This window comes from Petaurus breviceps, unplaced genomic scaffold (assembly GCF_028583685.1).
Source record: "Petaurus breviceps papuanus isolate PSGF00001 unplaced genomic scaffold, PetGlider_PUasm1.0 81, whole genome shotgun sequence".
NCBI classification, from domain to species: domain Eukaryota; kingdom Metazoa; phylum Chordata; class Mammalia; order Diprotodontia; family Petauridae; genus Petaurus; species Petaurus breviceps.
Window position 1 is genome coordinate 9,201,934 of NW_027186546.1, and position 20,331 is coordinate 9,222,264.

Genomic DNA, 20,331 nt, shown 5'->3' on the forward strand with positions numbered 1-20,331 from the left:
TGTTCCAGCTAAAAGGGACCTTGCAGGCGAGGAAGGGGCAGCTAATACAGTGGATAGAGAGCTGGGCCTGGATTCAGGAAGACTCTTCTTGACTTCAAAGCTGGCCTCACACACCGGCTCTGTTACCCTGGACAAGTCACTTAACCCTGTTTATATTGGTTTCCTCATCTGTAAAATGAGTTGGAGGAGGAAACAGCAAACCACTCCAGTATCTTAGTCAAGACCCCTAAATGGGATCATAAAGAGTTGGAAATGACTGAAAAATGACTAAACAGCAAGTGAGAAAGCAAAGTTCATCAAGGTGAATTGTCTTGTTCATGGTTATATAGCCTCAATGCCAGAGCTCAAACTCAGGTCTTCTGAGTCGGGTTTTAGTTTTTGGCTTGGGTTTTTTTTTTTTAATCATTATAGTTTGTCTTTCCCAACCTCATCTATATAGTTAGTGACTTACATTTGTATATCCTTTCCCATTGGGATGTGATAGCAACTTCCACATTTCCGTGGAAGTAAAATGTAAGAGATTTTGTAAGAATTCTAGCTCTGGTGCTGCCACTGACTAGCTATGTGACATTGAACAAGTCACTTTACCTTGTAGTCTAAAGTTAACTTATATGTAAAATGAGAAGGTCAAACTAGAGGATAACAAAGGTTCCTTCCAATTCTAACTCTTACAAAGTTAGGGAAAGGAAGAGGGAAACTCTTTAATCACAAATGATACATAGTAACAATTGGAAAGATGTTATTTAGTTTCTTGAAATAAAATGGCAGCAGCCTATATATACATGCCTAAAGAGTGTGTATATGTGTAGAAATAAACCAAAACAAGATAGTTACTTTTTGAAATATCTTTTCTACATTGGATTCCTTGTGTATCATTCTATATGTTACTATCAGTTGATCAATAAACATTTATTAAGCACCTCCTGTCACTGTGCTAAACCCTCAAGATGCAAATATCAAAGTGATACAATCCTTAACCTCAAGGAGTTTATATTCTACTAAAGGGAATTTGTTACAGTCATAGAAAAATACAGTTTGGTGGAAACACTAACAACTGTAATTCAACCGTTGCTGGGTGGGGTTTTTTTTTGGGGGGGAGGCAAGGGGGAAGAGGACTTTGCACACAAATTCATCACTACTTAGCTCTTAAAACCAGTTTAGCAAAAATAAACATTAGTATGCTCACAGATTACAGGTCGCAGAAATCTGCTTGAGTGTTTCAAATTGCCAGTTTAGTAATCCAAAATGTCAGTTCCCCACTAATGTTTCTTTCGATTAGTAATCACAGGCCGTGTTCTAATTTAATGCAATCATCTTTTATGGGGGAAGAACCCAGGAGCATTTATGCTGTAGGAAGTTATTTACTTTTCCTTCCCAATTGTATAATAGAACTGTTTTAACAGTTGCCACTGCTTTTCAAAAGTAATCTTTGAGCTTCAAATGAACATTAAACACTGTGTAGTTTATACAAACTATTCCCCACACCTTCATGTTTGTATGTACACACTCACATACAATCTGTACATTTTTTTGTAATTTACAGAACACAAAAACAACCCTAAATAATTGATTTTCCTAAATGCTATATACTTCACGAGAAAATAATCATGACTAGATTACAATCTTTTTTTTTTTTTGCATTAAGTTGTTAAATGTTATCCAGTAAGTCTCACAGACCAGGAGAGAAATAAAAAGCATTGAAACAATTGGAAGATATCCTTCCTTTCCCTACCTTTCCTGTCTTCCCTCCCCCTTCAGCATCTGCTTAGATGATGACAGCCCATGTCATTAAAATAAACAAACCCTAACACAAAGGTTTCCTTGTCTTAGCTGCCACTGGCTGATCTTTTTTCATTAGAAGAGAAGCTGGTCCTTCATATTAAATGAAGAAATGTCAGAAATTATATGTATATACAATATGTGTGAAGCCTCAGGAAACAGTTCACCTTATGTAAAGAGTGTGGAAGGTTTTAAAAGCATACCTAGTATTTTGATGACTTGCCTTTTTTTTAATCTAATTTTCTGACATCTGCTATCTAAGATATATGTGTGTGTGTGTTTATATCATTCATATGTATGTGTGTATATACATACATGTGTCTGTGTATATATCTCAGTTGCTATTGAGAGGCAGCATGAATAGAAGATTGAGAACTCACCTAAGGATCCAGAAGACTTAGTTTTAAAATCAGCCTTAGCCTGTTTGTGTACCCTTGGGCAAATCATTTAATTCTTGGTTCCCTAAGCAATTCTCTAAAACTCAAGTTGCATAACAATAACTGATCGCCCTTGGGAAAGAGAATTTCTTCACCAGGAGTTCCTCAAACAAATGAAGTCCCAGATACAGAAGAAGAAGAAGAAGAAATAAAAGAAAGACAGACTGATTCATCTACTGTGTAGCAAATCCAACCTATTTTGTCTCGGTGATGGGCACTAAATCAATCAACAGGCATTTATGCAGTGGCTACTAAGGCGTGAGTCTGTGCTAGACGCTCAGATGCAAAGACAAAAGTGAAAGGTTTTGCCTGTGGATTTTTAATCTAGTTGGGAGAAACAACATGTACATATAGACATAGATATGAGACAGTTGGGAGGGAGAAAAGGAGGCAGGCACTAGCAGCCAGGGGTGGTGTAGATCAGGAAAAGTTTCATGTTAGACATTGACAATTTGAGCTAAGCTTTGAAGGAAACTAGAGATTCTAAGAGGGTAGGAGTGGGGGAAATGAAGTAGAGGGTAAGAGGGGACAGTATGTTTCATCTGGTATATGAAGAAAAGTAACATGCAAATAAGTTTGAAATGGTTGGTTGATACCAGGTTGTGAAGAGCTTTAAATGCCAAACAGGAGTTTATATTGATCTTAGGGGTAATAGAGCAGCACTGAAACTTATTGAGTAAGGATGCGATGTGGTTAGATCTGTGCTTTAAGAAAATAACTCATCTGAGAGAAAAAAATAAAGAAAGAAAATAACTAATTGGGAGTTGTAAGGAGTAGGGAGAGTCAGGAAGCCTGACTAGAAGTCTACTCACTAGTCCAAGTGAGAGGTGATGAATAATACTAACATGAAAGTAAACATATCAAATTCCCCAAACCTTTCCTATCTAATCTAATAGAAACCACATAATGATTTTATGGAAGTGAACTCTCTTTATGTAATCTATCAGAAGCCCATAAATGAACTATTCAACAATCAGTGTTCAAATATCTCATAAGGCATTTAAATGCCAACAGATATCAGGATTTTATCCCATTACTAGAATAAAACCCTCCTGTTATTAAGAAATACTTGTGTTCTCTTAAGTCTAGGGGAAATCTCTGGTTGAATGTAACCAAATTTGATTAATTCAGTACTAAGCTACCATTTGTAAGAATGAAAATGTTTTCTCTTAGAACCAAAAAGGAGAACTGAAATAATACAGTAGCTCCTTATTTTTGTCTTATCTAAAAAAAAAAAAACAACCCAAAACATCTCCCTATTAAAACACATTTAACCTGTGACTTTTGAGAGTAATAATTTTTCTACATTAATATTGTCTTCCTTTTCATTTTTAAAAATTGACTCAAATATCATTTCACCCAGGACCTCCATTATTACTGTTGGCAAATCTGGTTAGCTTCACGGGCCCAATATCACTTTTTCCATCGAAATTGATTAGTCTGGAGGTTAGGAAAGACTGTATGATCAGGTCAAACCTTTCTCCAGTCTTGCTTTTCAGCATGATAAAAATTCAAATGATGTTTTCAGTAAAAATGACTGCTTTATTTTAAAAGATTGCATTCAAGATAACACTCTAATACAGTTTCTTTTAACAGCATAAGAGGTTAGTCTCTAACAGAGTTTAGGAAGCTTCCTTTGGTGAGTTAATCTGTAGTCTTTAATTTGCATAGGTTTGGGACGGAGTATCACTTGAAGTTTTATAGTTTCATATGCTCTTATCCCCATACATTTAGAATAATGAAGTGTCCAGAATTGATTTGCACATACCCATTCACATACACATCAGGCAAATACATTTTAAAATAGCTTAGTCATCACCCACTGGTCTTTGAAAAGCAAATTCACATTTAACAACAATTCTAATCATCTTGAAATTGACTTAACAACTACTACCTTGGAGTGAAAGGAGGGAGATCAGGGAGAGACTAAGGAAATGAGAGAAAAGGGTGAAAAATATGTCTGGATGTTAACTGATTCCCTTGGCAGCCACATATGCTTTATTGGATATTGGAGGACACAGTTTGGTTTTTTTCCTGCTTTCCAGCTACTAGTCAATTTTTATTGATTTATCAAGGTATTTGTCAGATTTTTGTGAAGTCTCCAAAATTTAGGCTTACTTGGGTGTTATGATTAGGGCACAGCATGCCCTCTCAAAAAAAGCAGAAAAAGTTAGATTGTTTCAGAGGTTTGGCTGATGATTTACAAAATTTATAGACCAGTCATTGCTGGCATAATATGCCCTGTTTTTTAAGATTTTAAAAATATGATCACACTCCAAAGAGATTCCATTCCTTTTCATAGTGAAAATTGTGATTCATTCCCACTCTTAGTAGTGAAAGTAAAGTTCTGGGCTCCCCTATTATTTATCATGGTTAGTGGTTGCCATCAGTCAAGAAAAGTTAACAAAGACCTATTGGGTTTATCTATAGGCAGCTAAACAAGCATATCTCGCTCTTCTGTTATCTTCTTGTTAACAAAGCATTATCAGGATGTTCTAAATATCAGCATTTACAACTCAGGGCCCTTTATCTAGGGTGATATATAGAGAGTCCATCAATTAGTGTAAAGGGTTTTTAGATACCTGCCATATATTCATTCATGGGAATGTTCTTTCTCTTTCAAGTTACAAATCCATTTCAATTTTATTTTATTTTTTAAGAAACATCACTGCATATCTAGATTTAGTTCATTTCTACACCAGAAGAATATACTGAAGTATATTCTGGACAAGCAAAGCTCTGACTTTGAATAAAACTATTCTTTGTTTTGTTGGGTTGTTTTCTTTGAGGAAGGTTGGGAAAGGGAAAGGGAATGCTAATTCCCCACCAAACCATATAAAATTAAGATCTCATACAGAAACGCTAAAATTCAGGCTTCTGTGGTTTCAAGGAATTTTCAAAGTAGCTGCTCTCATGCCTAATCACATGCCTAAACATTAGAACATTGGTGCAACAGTTCTTTCAATTAAGTACTTGTCAGTCAACAGTATTATCTACCCACTTTGTGGGTAGAAACTAAGTCAAACACATTGGTGAGAGTCATAAGTCAAATAAGATTTAGAATCCAGAGTTTCCTCCATTGCTCCCTCCATTTCTTTCCTTCCTTCTAGGACATTTCAGTAGTAGATACTGTAAGATAAGGTATTAGGGTCTGTGTGATTTGTCTTACCACCCCCACCCCATTTGGGAACTCCATAAGGTGATTGATTTGGAAACAGAATCATATACTTACATCTAGCAGAGATGTCCTGTAGCCAGCTTGTACCAAGTTGATTGTTAAATGTTCAAAGTGAGCCTTTATATCCCTGAAGTCAGCAAAAACTACAGATCAGGGCCCAATTTATTCTTTTGTTGATTGTCTCTCAATGCAAGTGACACAGAAAATGTTTACAATGTAGATTCAACTTAAAAGAGTGTCCTGTGTACACTTTTCCCCTCAGAGATCTGATTGTTAAATATTTACCAACACAACTCTAGCTGAAAGGGAGCTATGGTATACATACTATGGTCTCTGAATGTCTAATATTTCAGAGATAAAAATGACCCAAACAAAAAGTATCCAAGTCTACAAAGTGCTATAGGACAACCCAAATACTTCCAGAGTTAGACAAGCCATTTTATAATGATGATGATGATAGCTATTATTTAATACCTACTATGTTCCAGGTATTGTGCTAAGTACATTTTACAAATAAAATCTCATCTGATCCTCCCAACAACCCTGGGAGGTAGATGCTATTATTATCCCCATTTTACAGATGGAGAAAACTGAGGTTAAATGACTTGCCCAGGGTCACAAAGCTAATAAGCACCTGAGACTTGTTTTGAACTCAGTTCTTCTGGACTCTAACCCCAGCATTGTATCCACTAAGCCACTAGATGCCCCATTTAGCACTCTAAGTCCGTAAAGGGGGGAAGAGAAAAGAACACTGTCTATGTAATCAAGCAGGTTCTGGATTGGCATTTCAAGAGCTCTGCTTCTAAATCCATGTGGGTTTGGGTGAGTCACTTTATCTCTCTGGGCCTCAATTTCCTCTTTTGTAAAGGCTTGGACTAGGTGATCTCTGAGGTGCCTTCCAGGTCTAAATTTTTGATCCTGTGTCAGAATCTCTCCCCAATGCTTCCTTTACTGGATTCTTCCTCTATTTTACCACAACCATTCACCTGCTAACCCCCCTTATTCCAAATGAGACTCTAATACCCTCCAAAGCTGACTATGCTTTTAAGTTTCCTGGCTTCTAAAGACTCTAAGGCTTCCCTGTCCTGCCTTATAAAATGACCAACCTTCATAGCCAAAGGCTTTCCCTTCTCTTAGATTCCCTAAACTCTCTAGAGAGGATCAGGACCTCAACAGAACTTTGTTCTTTCTCTTCCTGCTTTCTGTAGAACTTTCCATGGCATATCCTTGCATCTCTTGAAGGAGAACCTTCTTGGGTGCTTTGGAAAAAGGATCAGTCAGGAAAGAGGTTTAGGGATTAGACCTTGAGTGCAGAGAAGTTATACAGTCTATACCTGCTACCTATTTCTGAGAGTCTGACCATCTATAATAACTACTCTAAAAAAATGAAAACACCATACTTTTTATTCCTTCTGTTTCCCTGAACAATACCAGTGTGTCCCCCTGATTTGGGCAATGTCACTCTCCCTTCTTTAAAAAACAAAAACAAAACGCATTTGAAAGAATAACCACAAAACAATTGAAAGTGAATGCTGAAGAATTACAAAGAACAATGTGGTCCCAAAGAAGAGATGTGAGGAGTTCCCCATGCCCACCACCTCCCACACACTCCTTTACAAAGGTGGGAAGTCTATGAATGTAGAACATGGCACATATCAAAAAAAATTTTTTAATGTATTAATTGGTTTTGCTGATTTTTCTCTTCCTTTTTTTTCTTTTAAAAATATTCTTTGTTATATGGGGTGGCTTAAGGGGAGAGATATTGGGAGAAATTTAGATGAGACAAGAAAAAGCAAAGATGTTGATAAAAACTAATTTAAAATGTTTATAAATTCACATTTATTTATTCCTTCCTCTGTACTTTGACACCTGCCAAGGGCCACTGTGCATGAATCTCTCGAGCCAGGCTTCTAACAGGTTCACTTTAGCAGTATCATAAAGTGAGAAAAGTCTAGTAATTAGAGTCAGAAGATCCATACTCAAGTCCCCATTCTTTACATCACTAGTGTGACCATGGAAAAATCATCCCTTCTGAGACTTAGTTTTACTTATCCATAAAATAAAGACAATAACACTTGCACCATCTACCTCAGAGTCATTGTGGGAAAAATAAAGTTTTGTACAATAAAATGGCTGTGTTCTATGTAAATATTAATTGCTATTATTCTTTTTACCCTTGGCCCCCTCCCATACACTTCCTTTTATAAAAGGAAAAACTGTCTGTAGTTTACTAGGTGACAAAAAGATGGAAAAAATATTTAATCATTTTTTTTCCTTTTCTCTCCTTTTTTCTTTTTTCTCCTTCTTTTCCTAGTACCCCAGTCTTATCCCAGGTTGCACAGAGCCTAGGAAAAGCTGGGTGGCTAAAATGTTGTAAGTAAAGCACTAGCTGATTTCTTCCAGAAGGATTTCTCTTTTTTCGTCCTAAGAACATTATATTACTTTCGGGAGTTGTGGGGGTCTATACCCCCCTTGGGCTGTGCCCCACACTGAGATCGCCCAACAGGATGTCCTGAATCATGAAGGCCAGTGCTGCTGCTGGTTGTCCAGAGTATGTGGTGCTGCAATTTAGACAGAAGCTGCTTACTCAGCAGTTGAACAAAGAGCCCTCCGACTGTCTCATTGGGAGCAGGAATGGGGGAAATTGGAATCTGCAAGTGACAAACCAGTCCTTAGTGGCCTCCGGTGCTCCCTAAGGGCGCCGTTACTACCCAGGGCTGACAGATGATCCGGCGGTTTAGATTGCTCTTCTCCTGGAGCCGGGTGCCCATTATCAGGGAGGGAATGTTTTAGCCTGAGAGCTCTCTCTCTAGGCCATATTACACCTGCTGACCTGAAAACTTATTCTCTTAATACCGCCACCCCCTCCTCTATTCCTTTCCAGCTTCTCATTTTCTCTTCTCACTCCCCACCCCCAACTCCATCTGAAAAGACTCCTCCCTTAATAGGAAAAAAAAGTGGCAGCTTCCCAGACTGGACTGGCTTAGTAGGTGCCTTTGGGCAAAGAGCTGAACAAGATTACCTTTAAAAGTGCCCTTCCTGAAAGACTTGGGAATTTATCATTAGGCAGTCTGACTAGCCTAGCTCTAAGGCAGGATGGTTTTCAAAGCAGGGTGCTCCAGTAACCATTGAATGGCAAAGACCTGTGGGCAACTTTGTGCCCATGTCTAACTGAACTTTGTATAACTGGACATGTAGATAGGAAAATAGGAGTCAAATCTAGCTTTGATGTGTTTTAGCGGTGAAACAAGCAAATCATATCACCTCTTTGAGCAAAATTAGGGTAATAATCCTTGCAATAATTCTTAGATTAAGTATGGGGAAGTGCTTTAAAAACCTGAAAGATAAATGTGAGCCATTATACTTAACTGCCCCTTCTGAACCACTTCATCAGTCTGAAATTTGAAGATCAGCATACCTGGGAGGGGAATGTTATTGGATAATGGATTTAGAACTGAAAGTGACCTCAAAGGTCACTTGATCAATCAATCAAAAAGCATTTATTAAGTACTTATTCCATGTCAGGCTTTTTACTTTTGTTTGTTCAATCATTTCAGTGACCCCTTTGGGGGTTTTCTTGGTAAAGATACTGGAGTGATTTGCCATTTCCTTCTCTGGCTCATTTTACAGATGAGGAAATTGAGGCAAAGACTTGCCCAGGGTCAAGTGTCTGAGGCCGGATTTGGACTCAGACCTTTCTGACTGGCACTCTACGACTTTAGATTAGGTGCAGGAAATACAAGTATGAAGAATGAAACTTCCTACTTTAGATAAGCTTACATTCAAATGGAGGAAACAAGTACATATAAAATTTATATACAACAAATATAAGATGATATATCATATCCTATATGTAATATAAAATATAATACAAATACATACCAGGCAGACTGAGAGGGAGATAATTAATGGTTTGGGGGATCAGGAAAGGCTTGATAGAAGTAGAAGATGATGCCTGTGCTGAATACTATAGGAATAGAGGAACTCTATGAGTCGAGGTAAAGAAGCACAGTTCAGCCTTGGGAGTTGACCATTTCCAAAGATAGAGACAGGGGCTAGAGTGTCCTGTGTGGGGAGCAGAGAACAGTTTATTTGCACTGCAGAATTCAGGAGAAAGAAATAATGGCTGATCAATCTGGAAAGATAAGTTAGGGAAAGCTAAGCAGTGGAGTTAATATTTTATCCTAGAGGCAAACTTAGACCAGCCCTCTCATCTTACAGATAAAGAAATTGAGGCCTGGGGAGGTTGTGACTTGCTCACGGTCATACAAGTAGTAAGAGACAGAGGAAAGAGACAACTGAACTTTACACTTTGTTCAGTCAAAGCAAAGGAGGAGAGTTGTGAAGAGGCATCTAGACTTCTTGGGTTGCTCTTGTGGGCTTGACTCTTCCCTGGTTTCTTATTGCTCAAAGTTTAGTTCCTTTCATGCTTTGCCCAACCAGGAGCAATCCAGAAGTTCCCAGGAAAGGCCTGGTCACCCAAATAGATGGTTGCCAAAATAGGCGGAACATTTTCTCCTTCGTCATTAAAAAAAAAAAAAGTCAAGTAGGGCCAAGTCCAGAGGATGGAGTATAGGATTCCATCTATTCCATCAACCATTTCTTTTGATGGAGTTGGGGATTGGGAAAAATCAGTTTTCTCAAGGGATTTGAAAATGTGTGGAATCGTCTCCATGCAAGGTTGGACACTGGACCCAGTTCACTTTGAAGCTACAATGATAATTGATGATTGATGGCAAATATAGACAATCACACAGATTGTAAAAGAGTAGACTCTAGAATGGTCCTGGACAACTGGGGGGGGGGGAGAGAAGGAAGGTTTCTAGACCTCCAAATCTGAAGACACTGTGGTTTTAGCTACTGCAATTGATAAGAGAGGAGGAAGGGAAGAACAAAGTGGGGGTGGGGAGGAGGGTCATTGTACTCTTTATATTTTGGACCTGTATAAGGAGGTAACCTGGTGGGAACAAATCTTGGAGAGGGAGAGGGCAGAAGACTGAGAGAAGAAGTAGGATATTGAAGAATGGAGAAATCTGGGAGTGTTGGGACAAAGGTGGGGGAAATTTTATTTCTAAGGGCATTTAAAGAAGATGGACCTGTCAAAAAGCTCCTATTAGCCGTGATGTGACTGGTACTGAGTTCTCCACAATCCACATCAGTATAACTCTCCCTTTGCTGCCATGGTCTCTCCTTTTCCAAAGCAATCAGTTGCACCTCTGACCAAGTCATTGAAGAACCCAAAAGACCAATGGAAGATGGGGATGAATACACTACTTATCCCAAAGGTGGGTTAAAATGGGGAAATGGTCTCATTTGATGAAAAGCTCTCAGGTGGTGGGTGTAAGTGGACAATGCCCTGTAGTAGAGTTATTACTAAATCAGTACAGGACAATGATACCTCTGCTACAAGTATGAACCAGATTTTGTATTAAGTGGGGAAAAAAGAAAGAAAAGAGAAAGAAAAGAAACAGAAAAAAGAAAAGAAAGAGAGAGAAAGAAAAAGAAGAATAAAAGTTTAATAAACGTGTGCTGTGTTGTGGATGACTTTGTGACGACCTTTGTTGCAAATGGCCTATGCATGCGGAATAATGGTCTCCTTGCAGAGAGGGAAATAGCTTAGTGCTATCATCGTTGCCTCGGTAACCATCAGAGTCCCCATCTAGCAAGAGAGAAATGAGTTATGAAAAGGCTTGAGTGAAGAAGGGATTAACACATGATCCCAGGGACAGTATGTCAATCAAAATCAACTGAGAAATTACACTGCTCTATTTGAGAATTTCTCCGGAAACCAAACGGTAGTGGGGTTTGGGTGGTTTCCCCCCTTCCTTTTTTTTTTTTAATTTGAGAGGGAAAGAAAAAATAAAGTCACATCATGATTATTCTTTTTCCCCACTATCATTGAGAAGAACACAGTGGGGTAGAAAGAATCACATTAGAGGCATTTATTTAAGAAAACACACACCCTTCGAAGTCTCTCCTTTCCAGTCACTTAGTCCCTTGGTCTTTATGGGACCCCTTCCCCCTCCCCTCTTTCTTTTCTGACACTAGTGTCTATGCTGACCCCTAAACTCTGCAGGTGCCAGACCGTACAGCAGGGAAGAGTCGAGGATTCATTTTAACATGAAGCACAGCTGACCTTGAGAATTAGGGACTGAACACGGACTACTCTTGGGATGGAGCAAATGGGAAAATGGGTCCAAACAGTTAAAAGAAAGACATGAGATGGACTAGTAAAAAAAAAAAAAACCCCACAAAAACAGAACCAGGCCTTTTTTTCTCCTTCCTGTTTTTTGGGACCATGTGGTTTCCTGTCTTGCTCCTGTCCTCAAACCAATTTGGAGAAAGTAAACCCAATAATGCATCCAGTATATGCACACACCCTTTATGCATACATGAAGTGATATCTAGTCATATACACAATTCACTCACATACTCATACAGGAAGAAACAAATGGCTTGATATATGCCTCCTTTTGAACTTAAAAAAATGTTTTTTTAGTTGTCCTAATGTGTTCATTTTCATTAACTGATTTCAATCTCTTCCCTATCTTTAACTAACACTCTCGTTCTGGAAAGGCTACATCTCTTTGGGTAAGGGTTGCTTTTGCATTCCTTGGGAGTCTCTAAAAGACAAAGCCTGGAAGAACGTCACTTTGCTTTAATAAATGAATTAATGAATATATGGATAGATAGATGAAGGAAGGAAGGAAGTAGGGAAGGGAGGAAGGAAGGAAGGAAGGAAAAAAAGGAAGGAAGGAAGAAAAGAAGGAAGAAGGGAAGGAAGAAGGGAAGGAAGGAAGGAACGAAAGAAGGAAGGAACGAAGGAACGAAGGAAGGAAGGAAAGGATAGTGATCCTGAGGAATAAGAGCTAAGGAGTTTGGGAGAAGTTTGGGAGCTGTGCTCTGTGATTACCTATCAGGAGGTAATCTCACTTAAATAAGAAATCAGGGCATTTACCTCAGATTACCTACCTACCCACCCTCTCCATCAAGTGTGTAATAGGACTATTGGTTCATAAAATGTGAGATAAAGGATTTCTAGTTTCGAAGGGTTTGATGGTGAAGGATGGTGAAGAAGCTCCTGGGCCTTGGCACCTAGATTAGGGAATATGGAGTGTGTAAGAGAAAGGGTCATCAATGAATCATCTTCAAATCCGGTTCCCCATCACCTCAAGTCTACAGAAGGCTCCCCAAGACCCTTCTGCACATGGATCTAGGAAACTGGCTACATTTGAAGTTTTTCAGGAACTTTTTATTCTGGATCTAGGAACCTTAAAATCAACCCCACCCCCTACTCCTGTGTAATGTGTGGGGGTGGGGCGGGTTTGAGCCTCTCCCAGTCTCCCTCTCAGGCTTTGGAGTGGTTTTCTTCGTTCCCCAGCCGGACTTCATTCATCCTCTGCTTGCTCCTCCACCTCTTCACCACCCCCCCTCCCAGTCCCCCAGTCCCACACAGGTTTAAAATCCTAAGCGTCCCGAATGGTTTAACCAAATCGCCTTGACCTCAGTGCTATTTGATATTTGCCTCCTTGACACTCATTTAGGAGCTCACAGCAGTAAAGCAGACATTGGCCAAGTCCAGCCTGAAACCGAAGCCCTGTGAAAGCAGGGAGATCAGGAGAACCTGATAGCTGGAGACTCGCTTTCTCCAAAGGCTTGCTGGACATTTTAGCCCGGCTCACGAGTCCTTGGAGCGCCAGGGCGCCGCCAGTTAGGGTGTAAACGTTAAATGTTAGCTATTTGTTCCAGTGATTGGCATGAAAATCGAGTCTTTCTCGTCTCTCTCCCCTCATTCTCCCAACCCCCGCCTTCCCTTCTCCCTTTTTCTTAGTTCTCCAGATTCCCACAAATATTCCTTCAGATGGAACATTTTCTAACGCTATCTTTTTTATCTGAAATCATCAAACACCTGATTTCGAAAGAAATTACAATAATAACAGAGTCGACGAACCCAGGGACAAAAACTTTTCCTTGTTTTGCTCAGTCTCTCGCCAAAAGTGATTTTCTAAGTCTCTCTGTCTCAGTCTGTCTGTCTCCCTCCTTGCCCCTATCTCTCTGGCTCTCTAACACTTTCTCTCTGTCTCTTTCTCTCAATAACGACTGAAAAGAATGAAAAATGTCTGTGGCGTTTTCAAGGTTCAGGGAAGTGATGCTCTTTATTAATGAGAAACAAATAGATTCACAGATAGAGGAGTCACATGATTTAAAAAGTTCCAGTTTCCCGTTGGGGGGACCCTGATGGACAAATATGCGTCACTCAGAATAGTTGTAGTTACCAACCATTCTCCCGAATTATAGAAGGAGGAGGAGGACGAAGAGGAGGGGGGAGGAGAAAAGGAGGTGGGGGAGGAGGAGCAGGAGGAGGAGGAGAAGAAGAAGAAGAAAAGGAATAAGAAGAAGAGGAGGAAGAGGAGGAGGAGGAAGAAATGTCCTGTCTACAACTGTTTTCCCAATTAACTTTTTCATGATCTCCCCTCCCCAACTCCTACAATACATGGAAATACTGTCCTTCATTGTGGTCCATAATAATGACCATCTTTCTCACAATTCCTCATTTATCTTGTTTGTTCTGTCACTACAGATGCCTGCTTCCAATGTAACCTTTTCAAACTCTGCTTAGTGAAGCTTCATTCTTCGATATCCCTCCTTACTTCTGCCTCTCCATCCAGTCTCCCCCTTCTTTTCCCTCCCTCCTCCACCCCTCTCTGTTTCTAACAGATTTTTGGAGCAGGACAGATAAGATATAAAATTCTCTATCGGGAATCCTGTAATATTAAAGATCAAAAATGGCATCAATGGAAGACCAAATGCATGAAGAAACAAAAGGGGGAGTCTGGAAGATGCTCATCAGCTAATTACAGCTGCAAATATTATGCAAATTTATCTTGGCACCGAAATGGAGAAAGCGAGTTTAAGTATGGAGATAATGCCGGAAAATTGAATGTTCATCTGGGCATGGGAAACGGCCCAATAAGCTCCACTGGTCTGTTTCATCTAGGGAAGCACCGTTTTTATATTCCTATCAGATCATCTGTACTTCACTGGTTGGGGGCTGGGAAATTAATATTACTTATAATTGATACTTGAAATTCCTAGAGCAGTGTGTCATAAATAGAGGGAAGCTGGTACAAGGAAGGAAGGAAGAAGGAGGGAGAGAGAGGGAGAGGGGGAGAGAGAGAGAGAGAGAGAGAGAGAGAGAGATTGGGAAAAGAATGAAATCACATGAATGGAACCAAGACCCTTGAGACCATGAATTGAATGCCAGAAGTAAGGTAGTAAGGTGAAATGGTCAGGAAATTTACCCAGATTATTTGTTCCAGCACCACCACCAGCTCCTTTTCCAATCACCTGAAACATTCATAACATATTTATTGAGCACCTACTGAGATAAACCTAATATGGCATGTGTTCATAACTGAGGCAAGAGTCTTTAATTTTCCATTGTAATTATTTGCTTTATTGTTGGTACTTTCTGGATTGGTCTGAAATTGGGATCTCAAAATGGAGAGGGATGGCTCCTGACACACTCTTTGAAGATTACAAGATGAGGGAAAACATGTGGATCTGGAGAGTGAAAGTATAGCCTGAAATTTTGTTTCCTGGGGTTGAGTGAGATAGAAATGGCCCAGCAAGCTACCTTTCCTTCACTCCCCCCCCCCCCAGGTTGTTCCCTCTTTGCTCATATCACAATTGCTACCACATCACCACTCCAGTATCCTCCAAGAGATTGTCAAAAGGTGGGAAGTCTCCTCTAAAGTGAGTCTCATACCCTACCATGCTTGAAGAAATGTTCTAATGTGTAGACAACAGTAGAGAGGCATTGGACAAGCACCTAGAATAGAAAAAAGAGAAGAAAACATCAAATTTTTTTCAAGTCCAAATTTAATTGCAACCTAAAAAGGGGGGGGGGGTTCTGATAATTTTGATGAGACCCGGCCAATTAACAGGAAATTATGAACTGACGTCAGGATGAACAAGGGGGAGGGAGGGAGAGAAAGGTGGAAGAGAGGGGAAGAGAAAGGGAAGAAGGGAGGAGGAAAAGAGGGAAGGGAGGAGAGAGACAGAGAGGGAGAATCACATATTTGCATTGATCATTTAGTAGAAAGCAGAATGTAAGGGATCAACAGAGATTTGCAGATTTCTATTTCCAGAATCCAGAATGATCTAGATTGAAAGCAGCTCTAAGTGACATCTATTGCCTTTAGAATGGCAAAATTTTCTTAGAAAATAAATAATCCGAGAAGATTTTGTGTGTGGTAGTTCTGAACCTGTAACTTTATTGGTGTAGGTAACTCCAGGGGAGGAAACTCCCTCTACCAAAACTGTTCTGAGACTTCTAGTTTTAGCGAATTGTCTACAGGCACTGAGAGGTTAAATGATGCGTTAGTTTAAGAGAGAATCTGAATGCACTTCTTCCTCCTTCTGATGAGAGCTTGCTATCCTGTCCTCTCACTACTGAAAACTATTATTTGTAGCTCATTAAGCACCTAAGCCAGGTTCTCCCACTTCCCCTAACACCTAGACCTACGTCTCAGTCAAATACTGAAATTACAGCTCAGGGGACAAGGTGAAGTTCGAGAGGGAGATGGAACTTGGGCTCTAGACTGGGGAACCTATCCTTGGAGAAAAAGAAGCATATTAAAATTATGCATGTTCAAAGGCACCAGTATTTCTCCAATACAGTAAATGATGAATGTCTCTTGAGATAGAGAAAGAGAGAGAAGGAAAGAGAGAGAGGGAAAGGGAGAGAGGGAGAGGGAAAGGAAGAGGGAGAGGGAGAGAGGGAGAGAGAGAGAGAGAGAGAGAATGTGGTATCAAGAGCTTCGAATTGATTTCTTTCCAGTTTGTTTGGAAAAAGAATGAGTGGGACTGGAGAGGAGGATCCATAGGAGGGGAAAGATGAGGAGAGAGGGAGGAGGCTGCAGAGAAAATTAACATTATTGGTATCTTTTTATATAAAGATGCAAATGGCATTTTATCTTAACTTGGCTCTGTGCTTTAGTCAGTGTTTATGATTAATTATCTCCTTTTTCATAAAAATAAATCATGTTAAAAATTAGGATCTCGGAGCTTTGGAGAAAATAAGCACCGGTTTCAGGTCGATCTTGTTAATTTCAGCCTGAAATTGACACACTAATTAAAGAGCAGCGTGGTAAAGCGCGAGCAGGCAAGATTATACCCCCCTCTTTTTTTTTTTTTTATATATTATCAGATCTACCTTATATTTTCCCAATTAAAAACTGCAAAAAGCAGTTTCATTGCCCCGGGATAAAAAATAAGGGCCCCCTTTTCACAACGTCGGCCATCACTTTCTACCATCAGATTCATTGTGATGTATTAGATGCAATAAATTATCCCATGTAACAAAACATTGGGAGCTGAAAGGCAGATAATCTGGAAAGCAGAGATAAGGATTCATTATTCCAAATCATTATGAATCCAACGTTGCCTCTGACTTCTTTCTTAATCAGCTCCTCTGATCCTGGATATGTGAGCAGCACAGATAAGGAGGGAGTCGTTTATAATTCTCCACCTCGTCTAATATTTTAAAATAAAGTCAGAGGCAAGAAAACGCCATAAAACACTGGTGAGCAGGCAAGCGCCGAATGAAAAATCACTTCCATGTTATTATATCCACAGTAAGATTTAATTAAAATTCTCCCCGTTCACGTGCTTTATTTTCATATAAGGTTTTTTCCCATCACGTAATAATTGATAGGAATTTGCAAACGGGGCTATTTGTTTAGGGCGCCCGGGTGGAATTGGTCCGTCTGTATTTTTCATTTCGAGTAGTTGATTTTTGAAACCTTCATTTGAGATGCTCATCCGCTCACCACTACCCCCCCTTCATCCTTGTAGCTTTGTCAGTGATACATAGTTGAAATCACTGACCTAAAAGTTGAATTTAATAGAAATGTTCTGCTTTTTTTTTTAATGGGGGGAGGGGGAGGAATGAAGATTAGTGATGGAAGAGGCTTCCCCAAGTACACACACCTTCTTCTCCTCGATCAACAAAATAACACTCACTGAATCTGATCTGAAGATTAGAACTCTTATATGAGTCCAATTAAATGTGTTCACCTGCCCAGTGGACCCCTCTTTTTTTTTCCTTAAAAAAAATATACCTGGGAAAATTTCAGTCCGAGTTTGGGTGAAATAGAAACACAGAAGTTGTGAACAACCGTGAATATGCCCTCCCAACGCTGCTATAGTGATAGGTAGATTAGATTAAAATTCTGGAAGCGATCATTCCTAGCTATACGTTCTCTTTTTGGCTCTCTGCAACATATGAATTTCATATCCATGCAGAAATAAAAGAAACCCAGATATGATTTAACTATTATTCTTCTACCAATCTATCCCTTGTTTAAAAAAACACAAACACAAAGGTGAGGTTCTTTCATTTAAACTCAATCTATCTGATTTCGGAGGTTTGTGGATTCTGAAAATTTACTGAATGTATTAAAGAATATAAGTGGTAACCAACCATGGTGATGTTCAGACAATATACTCCTCTTTCGGCACAACCCCAATTGGAAGGGCCCTCCAACGCCTCATACCATTCAAGAGCACATTAGTTACCACTTATTCAACAGCCGGATCCCCAGTCCTAATATTAGCTATCCCCGAGGTTAATAGACGAAACCACATCCATTCAGTGATGTGGAAAAACCAGTGTCCACCACGAACAGTAATTGTGAGAAGACGTGAGAGAATAATTCGTTTGAGATTGTGTGTAGTGTGTATGTGTGTGGTCAGCATCCTTCTTGAAGGTTGTTCCTAAAAGCTTACAAGTGGCTGTCTTCCCACAGGTAAGGCAAAGTGGGCTTTAGCCATCTGGATATAGGGTTCTTTCAGGAAAGTTTGAAATGTATTTGAAGGTCGACCCCAAATAACGGAGTATTGCGTATTCTTTCCCCCCACCTCCATCGCTTTCGCTCTCTACTTTTTTTTTGTTTGTTTGTTTCTGTCGCTTTCTCCCTCTGTCTTAAATGCCTGCCATACTCGGGCATGCAACTTGACCAGGACTTCGAATCAGAGTGAGACAGAAAGCCTTTAACATTCACAGAATGACTTGTGGCTTCATTAAAGTCATATTTAAGACGTTGCGTGCGTTCGCCTGCACGTGCACTGATCAGGAATAACCCTTCTGTATTTCTACAGTTCCCCTAGGAAAGTGTGACTGACTGACTTCGTTGTTTCTCCTTATCACCCATCTCGTTTTGTTTATCCTTTATAAATTCTCTGCTTTCACTCTATTCCATCTTGGCTTCTCTGGACTGCCAAATATATCTAGAGATCCGAATAATCTGGGACTATTTCTACTCTTTTATTTGTCTCAAAGTGGCAGCTTTCTGAGCCCTAAAGGCCAGTGTGGTTGCAAGGACTAGATCTCACACACATTCCGTTCAAGTCTTTGATCTGGCTTGCCCTTTAAAAAATTTAAATAACTAGGTTTTCATTTATTTATGTGAGAGTTTTCTTAAAAAAAAAAGTCCAATCTGTATGGTAGGTTAGTTTCCTTCCTACCTTAATTGGCTTTGTTTTCTAAAGAAAAAATTGAGGTGATGGAAGGAAGGAGGAAGAAGGAAAGATCAGATTTCTCCATCACTTTACCAAGAAGTCACACTACACCCGGAGATATCCAAACTCCCTAGAGTCAGGAGAAAAGGAAGGGAGAAAGTCAGTCAGACTCGCCAGAGCCAACCAGAGGGTCGCCAGCAAGAACTCCGTATAGGAGGCAGGGGTGGAGGGTACGAAGGGAGAGAGAAAAGTGAATAAAGAAATGGGTTCTTTCAATATGACTCGTGTGAAATAGGATTGATTCCTGGAAGGAGTATGAGTTTAATGTCTGATATCGATAGACAGGAGAAGAGAGAAAAGGTTGAGAAGTAAGATGGTAGGGAGAAAAAGAAGACAGATGGAGCAAATGATCTGGCATTTATGCATCAGGATAAGAGATTAGAGGAGGTGGGGTCTATGAGCCTCTGTACTTAATTCACTGGCCTAACTCTCCAGAATCAAGGTGGCTGTCTAGCTCCCCAGCTTCTGAGCCCTGGCCAAAAGGAAGGCTAACCTACTCTGCTCTCGAGGGAGGCTTGGAGACCACTTTTGTTTTCTTGGCCCTTGAGAAAGGAAGGTAGCTAAACTAAGGTCCAGAGTCCGGGGCAGCAGAGGAGTTACAGCAGTGTAAAGTCAACAGGTTGAGGGTGAACCCTGTGAACTTATCGACCTTTAAATCCCTGTCCTTCCAAAAAAACCTCTCTCAACTTAACTTCTTCAGAAACTAACCTCCAACTCCAAATAAACTTCTCTTGGTAGAATCATCTTCAGAGTGAGGTCTAAAATGGACTGGGTAAAGAAACACATAGGAAGAAAAGGGTGAGTTTCTGCGAGTGGACGAGGGAGTAGAGTGCGACCTCTAGGTCTCTTTCAGAGATGGGAACAATCTATCTGAACCAACGTCCAAACTCCAAACGTAGAAAGGGATGATAGGCAAATGTTTGAGCCAAGGCTGAGTTCAGGGTTAAATCTTTAGGGACCGAAAAGACAATGGTTTAAAATGTTGGGAAGAGGGAGACTGTCGGGGTAGGTAGGACTGAGGAGAGAAAATCAAATCTACCTAGGCGGCTTTGACTTAGGCAGGTTTAGATAGCTTATATACATATAGGAATAAAACTCGCAGTTACAGGCTTACGTTTTTTAAGTTGATAACTGAATACGAGGTCTATTCGCTCTGAGAGCCTTTGGGCTTGTTCATAAATACACCAAACAATTGCTCTCTCACGGTCCCACTCCCCCTCCTCCCCCCCACCCCCCCCCCCTCCATCAGTACTCTTCTTCAAATTTGGCACAAACTACCATGAGCTCAAACATTTGCCTATCATCCCTTGGCATCTTCTGTCTTTATCTTTTTCTTCGCATGTTTTTCTCTTT

General features: G+C 40.0%; 1 protein-coding gene across 2 annotated transcripts in view; it reads left to right on the forward strand.

Annotated features, from left to right (window-relative positions):
* Positions 1-7,053: 7,053 nt before the first annotated feature.
* Positions 7,054-20,331, forward strand: part of LOC138176141 (trans-acting T-cell-specific transcription factor GATA-3) — a 48,940-nt gene continuing 35,662 nt past the window's right edge. For both annotated transcript variants that reach the window (XM_069106911.1, XM_069106914.1), the window contains exon 1: positions 7,054-7,068. The gene's annotated coding sequence lies outside the window, so the exon portion shown is untranslated. The remainder of the gene's footprint in view (positions 7,069-20,331) is intronic.